The sequence below is a fragment of the Cucumis melo genome, chromosome 8 (genome assembly GCF_025177605.1).
Source record: "Cucumis melo cultivar AY chromosome 8, USDA_Cmelo_AY_1.0, whole genome shotgun sequence".
Taxonomy (NCBI): Eukaryota; Viridiplantae; Streptophyta; class Magnoliopsida; order Cucurbitales; family Cucurbitaceae; genus Cucumis; species Cucumis melo.
The window spans coordinates 28,017,332-28,030,005 of NC_066864.1; the positions used below are offsets into that span (position 1 = coordinate 28,017,332).

General features: G+C 32.4%; 1 long non-coding RNA gene across 4 annotated transcripts; it reads right to left on the reverse strand.

The window, feature by feature from the left end:
- Positions 1-1,596: 1,596 nt before the first annotated feature.
- LOC103502134 (uncharacterized) lies at positions 1,597-8,079 on the reverse strand. Of its 4 annotated transcripts, none has more exons than XR_001764478.2 (8): positions 7,982-8,079; positions 3,949-4,002; positions 3,769-3,863; positions 3,588-3,680; positions 2,727-2,819; positions 2,504-2,608; positions 2,329-2,425; positions 1,597-2,081 (listed from the first exon to the last, which is right to left on the reverse strand). It is a non-coding gene; the product is annotated as an uncharacterized LOC103502134 (long non-coding RNA). The 4 variants fall into 4 exon arrangements; XR_007822758.1 differs by having other exon boundaries at positions 2,727-3,057; XR_007822756.1 differs by having other exon boundaries at positions 3,588-3,863.
- Positions 8,080-12,674: the final 4,595 nt, after the last annotated feature.

Here is a 12,674-nt window from a genome sequence, read left to right on the forward strand (position 1 = left end):
TTGTCCATATATTTGCAAAAAGGAAGGGGCGAAATGAGAACCAAATGAAAATAGTTGAAATAATCGAACAAAAAATATAATGAATAAGGAATACACTTACTTTTTGAGATCTAGAGGTTGTCCTGACCTACTCATGGTTAAGAACGAAAGAAAGAGATGTGAAGAGGTTTTTACAGAATAGAGGTCAGAGAGACATAAAAGAACTCTAACCAATTGAGAAGAAGGTCACGACGAGTCTTTAGATTAAAATGCTTGAGGAGTTCTCTCAAGCCTTGAGGCATTAGAGATCATTCAACATCATAAGGAAATGAACAAACACCAAATGTATGAGGCACTTGCTCGTCAAAGGGGAATATAACAAAACAACTATTGAATGGAAGCAAGACAACGTGTCGATGAACAGAGAGACGACAGACAGAGATGGAAGCGACGTCGTCGTCGGTTGAACAAAAGTCGTAAGAGGCTGGCCGATGAAAAGATGAGATGAGATGAGAAATTGACTGAATAATGTGAGGAGATGAAGAAGTCAATTGAACAATGTGAGGGTTGGTTGGCTATCGCGCGCACAGAGAAAAGAGACTACGAAAAGAAAAAAATTGGTCAAATTTGGGCCGCACGCAGGTTTTGATTTAATTACTTTTTTTATTCCTTATTTTTTCTTTTGAATAGCTCAATTTAAAATGGGTTATCTTGGAGATCTATTAAAAGCCCAATTTGTTGCGGTGTTTTCATGCTTTTCTCACATTTTAGCTAAGTTTGTATCACAATCGCCCAAAAGCCTAAAATGCTTAAACGCTAGAGTAACATTAAATTTATGAGAACTAACATGATTTAGGCCAAGGAAAATAATGTTTTTTTTAACGATGTCAACAAAGTAGAAGCTATTCACATCAAAATTGAGGGAGCGTCGCAGCGCTTCACAAAAGATTATTCTCAAATCTCAAGTGGAGCGTCTAAATGCCTCAATTCATAGCGTCATGCTGCAACACTTTATGTCTTGCATGAAAAATGGCAGATACTACCTTATAGTGTCAAGTGGACATCACGACGCTAAGCCTTATTTTCTCCCACTTTAGTTTCTTGTCTTGGTTTGCCAGCAAAACATCAAGTAAAGCTCGTAATATTTGAGAATTTTTGTTAGCGGTCGGGTCCACTCAATATATGCTCAAAACCTAAAATATCTAGAATAAACGTGCAAAATATTAAAAATACCCCAAATTAAGCTGGATAATATGACACATTTTAAGTGCTATCAATAAGAGTTCATTGATCGAGTATATTGAATAGGTAAATTCCGTGAGAACCCAAGCTAGGACTTCCTCATAGATTATATCACTTTTCACTTCGTTTACTTTTATGCAATCTAAAATTTGTTGCATTAACTCAATCTCAAACTCATCAAAATTGTGAACCAAATGTCATCTTACAAGTAAGTATATCACATAAAAATAAATTCAAAACATCCTCAACCATTATGTTGTTTGCTTTCATAAATGATTAGAAGAATAGAAAATAACTAAGGAAACAAAAAAAAAAAAAATAATAAGTCCAACTAAATTGAATTATATAATAACACAATAACAAGTGACAATATAGAAGTAATTTGTAGCATAGACTTGCAGATCATCAACCAACAAGTATATGAACACATTTTTAAAGTCTATTGATATAATATTTTACGCTTGTAACTGTTGGAGAACCATAATTATTTAATACTTTTGTATACAACACCAACCGACCTCAATAATATAAATGATAATCAACTATATTTCATCACGTGGCATGAATTTCATTTACCATCCTTTCATTCAGACTCCATCTTCTTCATCTTCCTCATTTTCTTCTATATAATTGGTCTATTTTTCTTCTTCAGTTTTTGATTTGTAGCCCACGATGGTTGTCGACGACGAGGGCAGTTTCTTTTTCGCCTCTCCCACGACCTTCATGATTTCTTCATCACTTTGATGAGAGAAGGTTCGAATGTCCCTCCTGTAAAAGAGGGCTTGGATTCCTTCATTCAGTTCCCATGCCAGTTTCTTTAAGAACCATGGGTGACTTTTAATCTCTTTCAGCAAAATTCTCTGTCATATCATGTCGAGATCGTAAGATTTACATTATTGAATAGAAGCAGTATATCCCAACACCTTAATGAAGGTAAAATTTGAAAAGAAATAAGGAGATTGTACGTCTATTAACTACAAACAAAGATTTGTCATATTTTTAGTCATTTAACCATGTCGTATAAAATAAAACGAAGATAATTTTGTATTTAGTAATCAAAAATAAGAAAATGAGAAAAATATATTAGTTCGTCGTAGAAAAGTATACCTTCAAGGGCTCGGACAAAGATGCGAGAGAGTAGTTCACGACAATCTTCAGATATTTTAATATTATGTGGTATTTTATAATCTGCACCCATTATTCGCTGCAGAAGAACAATGAGAAGTGAGAAAGATATGATGACTTTATTGTAATAAGTAGTATGCAGTAAGCTGGGAAGTACCTGAATAGTTTTTTGGACGTCTTCATGATCGTTCGGATCGTTGAAAGAATATGAGCCAACCAACATAATATAGAGAGTAACCCCACATGACCATACATCCGCTATCTAAAAAACATGTGCAGGAGAAGACAATGTACATATTAATTGTATCTTGAAACAAAGTTTAAAGTATTTAGTAGTAGACTTTGCAATAACGTAATTGCAATTTGATCATCACAAATACCTTTCCATCATACTTTCCTTCAACTAGAACCTATGGTGTTGCGTATGTTGGAGAACCAACCGCTGTATTTGGTGTTGAATGCAACGGGTATAACTGAAGAACAAATTGACAATACAAAAACGTAAGACAAAGAAGTGTTGCAATGTCTTGTCTTCACTCATTTTTTTTTGGCTAGATTCGATCAGTAAGATCATTAGTTGCACTGTGATATCTCAACTAGACCATTATTCCTCTCAAACACCCTCATCATGCTCCGGATATGATGCATTCCGTCCAAAATATAGGTACAAAAAGTTATTTGTTGATACGTACAAACGGGCTAAAGAAAAGCCTGACAATTAAGAGTTCAAATGTTAACAAATACAAAGAGGCTAGAGAAAAGCTCGTCAATTAAGAGTGCAATCATTAACACATACAAAGGGACTTGAGAAAAGGCTGATATACCTAAGATAAATAGGTCTTCAAATTTTTTATAATTATGTTATTTACGATTTTGACTCACATCTTATAAAATTTGTAACCCTGGAACATCTTTACATAATCTTAATTATTCTCTCTATAATAAATCGTTCTCCTTATACTCATAAGTGAATTAGGCTTAACATATTACTGGTGAACCAAAGTCGACAATCCTCTGTTGTTTACACCATTTTTTTTCTTTTTGTTATTATCTTTATTTGTCGATTTAATAACGGAGAATAACTTTAGGTGACCATAAATGTAGCTAACAACTAAAACACATGCCAAAAGAAGAAGACAATGCAGATATAATTATATCTTGAAATAGGACCAAAGAAATTTAGAAATTTAAGTACATCACTTTGCAATAATGTAGTTGCGCAGTATGATTATCTCAGATACCTCTCGATTATATTGTCTGTTTGCTAGATCCATTGGTTCTGCATTCGTTGTAGAATCAACAATTGCATTTAGCCTTGAATACAGCATGGATGACTACAAAACAAATTTGAAGCAAGAGCAAGTTAACTTGAAATGAGCAAATACAATTATCATATATACGTATATATATTCAAAGAGCGACCTTGGAGTAGCCAAAATCACAGATCTTCACGCGTGGTGCTTTGCTTCCATCTATTATCTAGCTTCAAGTCTCTATGGCATATTTGTTGCATACCCCTGTTTGCATTATCAAACAAAATATGGTATAATAACATTTTTAAACAATAAACCATATAATGTTTAGTTTTTAATTATATCCTACCATTGAATGAATATATTGGAGTCCACAAATCAGCTGTTGGAAGAAATATCTTGCCTGTAACAAATAAGATCATTGTAGTGTGAGGTTTGAAATTACCATATAATCAAACATTCATTATCTGACCATTGTCTCTTGCTATTATTTCTCTTGATGTTATCAAATGAACCAACCAAGATACATGCATTTTTTGATACATGTAACTGTTCAAGTACTTGAATGGGATATATGCATGTACTTCATCTATTTTGTGTCTCTTAAGAAGTGTCTCTTGAGTACTATATAAAGAGTTCATTTCCTTCATTAATTTGTATGCATGAAAAAAGCATCAAATCAATGAAAGAATATTCAAGCTTAGAAAGAAAATGAGTTTCAAGAGAACAATATTCTTCTATTGCGTGTTTTTTAGTTTTGTAAGAAAACAAGTTTCTTCTCTTAAAAGTTTGTGAGATTTAAAGTGGGCTTGTCAATGCTTCCAATAAAGTGGTATCAAAGTTGAAGATTAAAAGATGTCATCTCACATGTTGCAGCCTTAACTTCCTCATTTAGAGGGAAAAAAATATAGACGGTGGAGCCAACAAATGAAGGTTCTTTATGGATCTCATGATCTTTGTGATATTGTTGACAAAGGATATTTGGAGCCAGAAAGTGAGAATGGTCCATCACCACAACAACTCAATGACTTGAGAGATGCTAGAAAAAAAGATAAGAAGACATTATTTTTCATCTATCAAGCTATAGATGAAAATATTTTTGAAAGAATATATCAGGAGTCTTTAGTGCTAAAGCAGCATGGGATCCATTGCATAATTTGTATGAAGGAGAAGAAAAAGTAAAATTGGTTCGATTGCGAACACTTTGAACTGAATTTGATATATACCATTTGAATGGAAGATGCTGTATCTATTGAAGCATTTTTCAACCGTATTCTCTTAATTGTTAATCAAATGAGATGAAAAGCAGAAACAATTAATGATCAAAGGGTGGTTCAAAAATTCCCTAGAAACATGACTAGAAAATATGAACATATTGTCAACTGATCTCTCCATCAAAAGCTTAATGGGATCCCTTCAATCTTATGAGCTCAGATTGAAGTTGTTTGATTCTACTCCTTCGGAAGAAATTTTTCATATGCAATCCTCCCCTAAAGGGCGATTTGGTGGAAGAAGAGGTGGACGTGGCGGTAGAGTCAATGGATGACCCAAAGCCGTAACAAATACAGAGTTAGAGAGTAGAGACAAACAATCTTCTTCAAATAGAGGAAGGGAAAGAAGTTCATAAGACTGTTCGAAGAATTCCTAAACAAAATGGAGTTATAGAGAGGAAAACAAGAATAATAATAATGGAATTTGCAAGAAGTATGTTTAAGGCCAAGTAGCTTCCCAATCAACTTTGGGGAGACGCAGTAACTTGTTCTGTTTGTCTTCCAAACCGAGCTTTAACTTAAAACTGTGCAAGGTATTACATCTCAAGAAGCATGAAACAGATTGAAACCAACTGTTAGTCACCTATAAGAGTGTTTGGGTGCATTGCTTACTCTCATATTTCAGATCAGAAACGAGGTAAGCTAGATGACAAATTAGACAAATGCATTTTTGTTGGGTAGAGTGAGAACTCCAAGGCTTACAAATTATACAACCCTATAAGTAGGAAAATTATTAATAGTCGAGATGTCAAGTTTGATGAAGCAAAAGTCTAGCAATGAGATGCACCAAATGAAGACTAGAATTCATTACTTGTTGACATGGATGGCAAAAAAGATGCTCGAGGCTTGGAACTTGAAGAGACTCAACCACTATCTAATTTCACCTTCTTCATCACACTCCACAAGTGATGAAGAAACTAATCCAAGGAAGATAAGAAATACTCCAGAGATCTATAATACGTAAAAAAGGATACTAGATGATGAACATATTGATTTTGCTTTATTTGCATATGTTGATCCTATATAGTTTGAAGAAGAAATTCAAGATGAAAAATGGAAAGATGCAACAGATCAAGTGATTGATGCAATCAAAAGAAACGAGACATATATGAGAGTTAGTCAATTTAATAGAAACAAAAAAGCTCTTGGAATCAAATGGATCTATAAATAAAACTGGAGCAAAATGGAGAAGTGAAGAAATATACAAGGTCAGACTCGTCTTAAAAGGTTACAAACAAAAGTTTGGGGTGGATTATGAAAATGTTTTTTCAATAGTAACTTGCTTGCAGACTATTCATTTGTTTTTAGCCCTTGCAGTAAAAAATGAGCTTCAAATGAGCTTCAACTTAATATACACCAAATGGATGTAAAGTTTGCATTCCTAAATGGGTATTTAGAGGCTGAAATAAATCATGTTGAGCATCTTCCTGGTTATGCCAAGATTAAAGAAGAAAATAAGGTGTGTCGATTTATTGTATGGGCTAAAGCAAGCACCAAGAGCTTGCTACAGCCACATTGACAATTTTTTCTTGAAGGATTGTTTGAGAAGATGTCCATGTGAACATGATCTCTACACTAAAGAAGACGAAAAATGGTAATTTCTTGATAATTAATTTGTCTATATGTTGACGATTTAATATTTACGAAAAAAAACATGATGATTGAAGAATTCAAAGAGAGCATGAAAAAAAAATATTTGAGTTGATGGTTATGGGATTACTTCATTATTTTCTTGGTATTGAAGTTAAACAAAGTGGTAATGAGATTGCAATTTCCCAAAAGAAGTATCTGCAAAAGATTTATTGATAAATTTTAAAATGGAGAATGCTTATCGTGCTAGTACTTCTATGGAACTGGGTTTAAAGTTAAGCAAGCATGACGTTAGTGAAGCTTTTGATGTCACCATTTATAGAAGTCATGTTGGAAGTTTAATGTATTTAACTACAACTAGATTTGATCTTATGTTCTCAGTTAGTTTATTGAGTAAAATTAGGCATCACCAAAGAGAAGTCATTACAAAGCTAGAAAGAGAGTTCTTAGATATATTCTTGGATTGTTGTTGATCATGGAATCCATTATAAAAAGAATATGGATAATGTTCTTGTTGGCTAAGGTGATTGGGGAGAAAATATTGATTATTTCAAAAGTATTCATGGGTATGTATTTAATATTGGTTTGGGAGCAGTCATGGGCATCAAAGAAGCAGGATGTTGTAGCATTGTCGACAATGGAAGTTGAATACGTTTCTTTGTCTGCAGCTTGTTGTCAAGCACTTTGGATAAGAAAGGTACCACATGAATTGAAGAGTCAACAAGAGAAAGGGATCATCATGTTCCTTGACAATCAATCATCTATTTTACTTTCGAAGAATCCAGTTTTTCATAGAAAAAGCAAAAACATAAAGATCAAGTATCATTTCAATAGAGAATTGATCAAAGATGGAGAAGTATATATCAAGTATTCCAAGACTCAAGATAAAGTTGTGGACATATTCACAAAAGCATTAAAGACGAACTCATTCTTGGAAATGAAAAAGAAGTTCGGAGTCAAGGCAAGTCTAGCTTAAGGGGGCATGTTAAAAATTAAGAAGCTAGATACATTATGGATAACACAATCCTAGATATATTTCTAATTTCAAGATACAAGCATTTCTAGATACATGTAATTGTTCGAGTACATAAATGATATATATGCATATACTTCATTTATTTTACGTCTTTTAGAAAGTGTCTATTGAGTACTATATAAAGAGTTCATTTCCTTCATTTGTTTGCAAGAAAAAAGTATCAAATCAATGGAAGAATATTGAAGCTTAGAAAGAAAAGTGTGCCTCAAGATAACAATATTCTTCTATGTTTTTGAGTTTTATAAAAGAACAAATTTCTTCTCTTGAAAGTTTATGAGAAACACTTGCAACATAACCACCACAGTCTCTCGTGGGCGAGATAATGCTAGGAAGAAGCTTAGCTTTTGGGTGAGTAATTTGGGGTGTGTAATTGGCTGTGTTATGAGGTATTAAGTTTTGAATAAACCTTGACAAGAATAATACAACTAGAGAGACTGATTTCATGTATACGAGAGATAGGGAGAAAGAGTAGATAGATAAGAGACCTCATCTTCAGTACAACGACTAGAATTGTAAATTCGTTTGAAGAGTTCTCCCCCAGCAGCATATTCCATCACTATACCCAAATCGGTTGGGTTAAAATAACCTGCAAATATTAATTATACAACCCTCAATTTCAATTTTATATTTTGTACATCTCCACTGTTTCTTAAGCTAAAATAACTTGACGTATTTTTTTTTACTAATCTCTCGCTAACGAGAACCAAAGTTTGATGCAAAAATAAACTTGCCTCTTTGAAACGAACGATGCTTGGATGCTGAAGTGATCGATGGTTTATAATCTCTCAGTACTACAAAAATTGGCCATTTCCGTTTTCGTTCCATCATTTTCGTTTTCATCAAGGGATACGTCTGTAGGGCTACCTCCGCATTTTTAATAATAAAAATATTATATATATTATTTTTTAAATATTAATTTTGATTTTTTAATAATAAAAAATATCATCACAGCATTTTTCCGAAAAGTTGGATCCGGACTCTGCGTTTCCGTTAAATTTCTTGATGTTTTACAAACGTTGTGTAAAAAATGTCAAAAATGTGGTCTACCCTCTAACTTTTCACAAAACTTTTTGACGTTTTATCTCCGAAATCACCCATTTTGTGATTTTTTTCAAACGTCAAGAAAGTCCCTCTTTCTAGTAGTGAATGTTACAAATCATCAATGGGCCATCACGGACACGTAGACGCCAGAGGTTGAGGGTTATGTTTTTCATGGAGAGAAAGGGGGAGATGAGATTATTTAATAAATTTATTTAATGAAAGGAGAGAAATAAAATGTTTTTTTTAATAGTTTTTATTTTTATATTTTTATACAGCCATTTTTATTATTGATATTTTCAAAGTGGTAAATAAAAATGTTAACTATACTTGATATTGTTTCCACGTCAAGTAAATGTTAACTATATTTGACGTTGTTTCTACATCAAGTAAATGTTAACTATACTTGACGCGAAAAAAATGTCAAATAAAATCTCTACTATATACTTGACGCAAAAAAATAGTCAAGTGAAATCTCCACTATACTTGACGTTATTCATTTGACGTTAAAAAACGTCAAGTAAAAGCTAACATAAAACTATTCAAAAAATTCCAAAAAGACTCTGCTTTTTTAAAACTATATTTGACGTTTTTTCTTTAAAATGGTCAATACTTGTCGTTTTTATTAAAAAAACATCAAATATATAAAAATTGCTATTGTCAAGTAAAACAGATTTTGTAGTAATGTCTCTTTTCATATTCTCATCGATCTGTCGCTACAAATAAAGTATGAGAACCGAAAAAAGGATGCATGATTTGAAAGACCAAACTAAAGAATTATTATTGAATGAAGAAACAAAATTAACCAATCGTAGGACCACGTTCTATGAAATTGACTGCAAAAAGTGCTTTGGTGCCTTTGTTCCTCATAAGTTTAGTGACACCAAAACTTCCGGAACAACTTCTTAACAAATTCGTACTTCTCCAATTCCATCAACAAAATCTATAGTAATGAAGGATTGGAAACACATCTGAAGTCAACTTATAACTCAAAAGAAAATTAGAAGAAAGCAGGTATAGAGGGATTACTGACCTTACAAACTCGTACATAACCCTTTTTTAATTCATATTTTATTTTAACAAAAAAATACATGCATTCTGGACTACACCTTTCTTTATTCAATCATAACTTACTATGTGATAAAAATAATTTCTTCATTTTGAATATTTTAAAATCTTTGTATGTAAGTAGTGAGAAGGAACCGCAAAGATGAGTACATCTTGAAATATGCATGCTAGCATTTCTCTTATTAAAATAAATGAATTTTAGAAAAAAATTCGAATTTTGATAATCACTTTCAAAACATGTTTAAAGTTTATATTATGGTATGCGATTTAATTTGTGTTTATATCTCGTATGTAAAACCTCAATATGTTGTTTTTAATTTGTCTAGCAATATTAACCTTTACAATTGTAGAGAGAGGTTTTGAAACCCTAAGATGAAACCTCCATCATCTTTTGGTCTCTCCCTATTTCCGTTGACCACCCTTCACAATAGATGTTTTCGAGAGATTAAGAAAAATGAAAACGAAATTAATTTCCTCAAAATGTCAAAAAACTTTTCAACACCAATATCATAAGTTTGATCAAAGCATAGAATGAGGATTAGGGAATCCCACACCAATTAATAGCATGGGGTGTGTGATAGCTTGGTTTTAAGTTTTGATTAATATATATTGTTGTAGAGAGGTTGGGAAATATAAAACTGAAAACGTTATTAAAGCCCTTAACACAAAGAACAAAGTTAAAAATTTATAGTATATTAGAAGAGAGAGAGAGAGAGAGAGTATAAGATAATTTTACCTCATGATCTTTTGAAATTTCTTTCTCATCAACATATTCCATCACCAAAGCCGCGTGGGTTTTCGAGAACAAAATCTACGTGAAAATATTAAACAACCCTTCAATTTCAAATCTATCTCTTCCATCTTTCTTCTACCTATTTCATAATCATCTAAAACGTGGTCTGTATTTTTTAGTAATAAGAGCCAAAATTTGAAGTTAGCTAGAAATAAATTAAACTTGCCTCCTTCAAATGATGATTCATAATCTCTTTTCCTATATTTTCATGAACCTGTAAATTTAACATACCAACATTGTTTTGAAAATTAAACATGTACATTAATTTATGAGAGTTAAGAAATTAATGGATGTGAGAGTTAAAATGTTATAGTTAATTTAGTAAGAGTATCACATTAGTTTAAATATAGGATTTAAATTATTGTATTTAATTATAGTATGAGTTATGTTCGTGAAAATACTATAAATAGGATTGCAATGTTGTAATCTAAATCATCTAAGTGTGAGTTGAATACATACAAAAAGTCTTCCAATAAGTTTTTATTTCCTCTCAAATATTCTATTTGGTGATTATTTATTTGGGGTATACATCACATGCTTCCAACAAAGTGGAATCAGAACTTAAGTTTGGAGTCTAAAAAATTGTTTTTGCAAATGACAAACAGCAATTTAAATGACAAGCAACAATTTAGTTCACTTCCAAGTACCACGACTTACAAAAGAAAATTATAGCAGTTGGTGTATTCGCATGAAAGTTCTACTTGGTTCACAAGATGTATGAGACATTGTTAATAATAGTTATAAAGAACCAGAAAGTGATGTGGCTTTGTGCCAGGCTTAACGAGAAGATTTAAAAAATACAAGGAAAAAAGATCAAAAGGCTCTCACCATCATTCATCAAGCCATTGGTAATTCCAATTTTGAGAAAATTTATGGAGCAACTACTGCACATCAAGCATGGCAAATTTTGGAGAATAGGTATAAAGGAGTAGATCGAATCAAGAAGGTTCGCCTTCAAAAATTGAGAGGTAATTATGAATCACTGCATATGAAGGAGTCTGAATCAGTTTCAGATTATGCTTCAAGATTGCTAGTAGTAGTAAATTAAATGAAAAGATATGGTGAGACAATAAGTGATGAGCAAGTACTAGTAGAAAAGATACTTCGCTCATTAGAGGAAATTTCAATTTCATCGTTGTAGCTATTGAAGAATCAAAAGATTTGAGTACAATGTCCATTGATCAACTTATAGGTTCTTTACAAGCCCATGAAGAGAAGCTTTTTAAGAAGAACAAGCAGACAACTAACCAACTTTTTTCAGTCAAAGTTAAATTAAAAGACAAGGAAGACAGCCTAGAAATAGGCAATAGAGGTCGAGGACGTGGAGGCAAGCATGGTCATGGTGATTTTAGAGATCGAGATCAAGGAAACTACAGTCAAAGAAAATTTAATGAGAGTAATTCAAACTCATCAAATTCATCAAGAGGTCATGGAAGACAACATTATTCAAGGTCAAATGGAGAAAGATCAAATAATGACAAGAGGCATGACAAAAGATTGGTTGAATGTTATAATTGTCATAAATTCTAACATTATTCTTGGGAATGTAGAAATAGAGTTGAAGAAAATGCAAATTATGCTGAAAAAGATGAAGAAAGTGGTAATTCATCATTGCTTCTAGCATGCAAAGGTGCGGAAACATGTGAAAACAGTGCATGGTATCTTGATAGTGGTGCAAGCAATCACATTTGTGGAAGTAAATCAATATTGATGGAGCTTGATGAATCTATTGGTAGCGATATCGTATTTGGTGATGCTTCAAAAATTCTAGTGAAAAAAAAGGTAAAATTTTGATCAATTTGAAGAATGGGAAGCATGAGTTTATCTCTAATGTTTATTATCAGCTTAATATGAAGAACAACATTTTGAGTTTGGGACAACTCTTATAGAAGGGCTGTAATATTTTGATAAAGGATTATAGTCTTTTGATAAGAGATAAACATGACAATATGATTGCTAAAATGCAAATGATGAAAAATAGAATTTTTTTTTGTTAAACATTCAAACTGATGTTGCTAAATGTTTAAAGTCATGTTTGAAAGATCCAAATTGGATTTGGCACTTGAGATCTAGGCATTTGAACTTTGATGGCTTGAGACTATTGGCTAGGAAGAACATGGTGAAAGGGTTGTCTTTATGGCAAACAATCAAGGAAGAGTTTTTCACAAGAATCATCTTCGAGAGCAAGGAGACCACTGGAGTTGGTTCACATTGATCTTTGTGGATCGATCAAACCAAGTTCTTTCGGTAAGAATAATTATTTCTTATTATTTATTGAT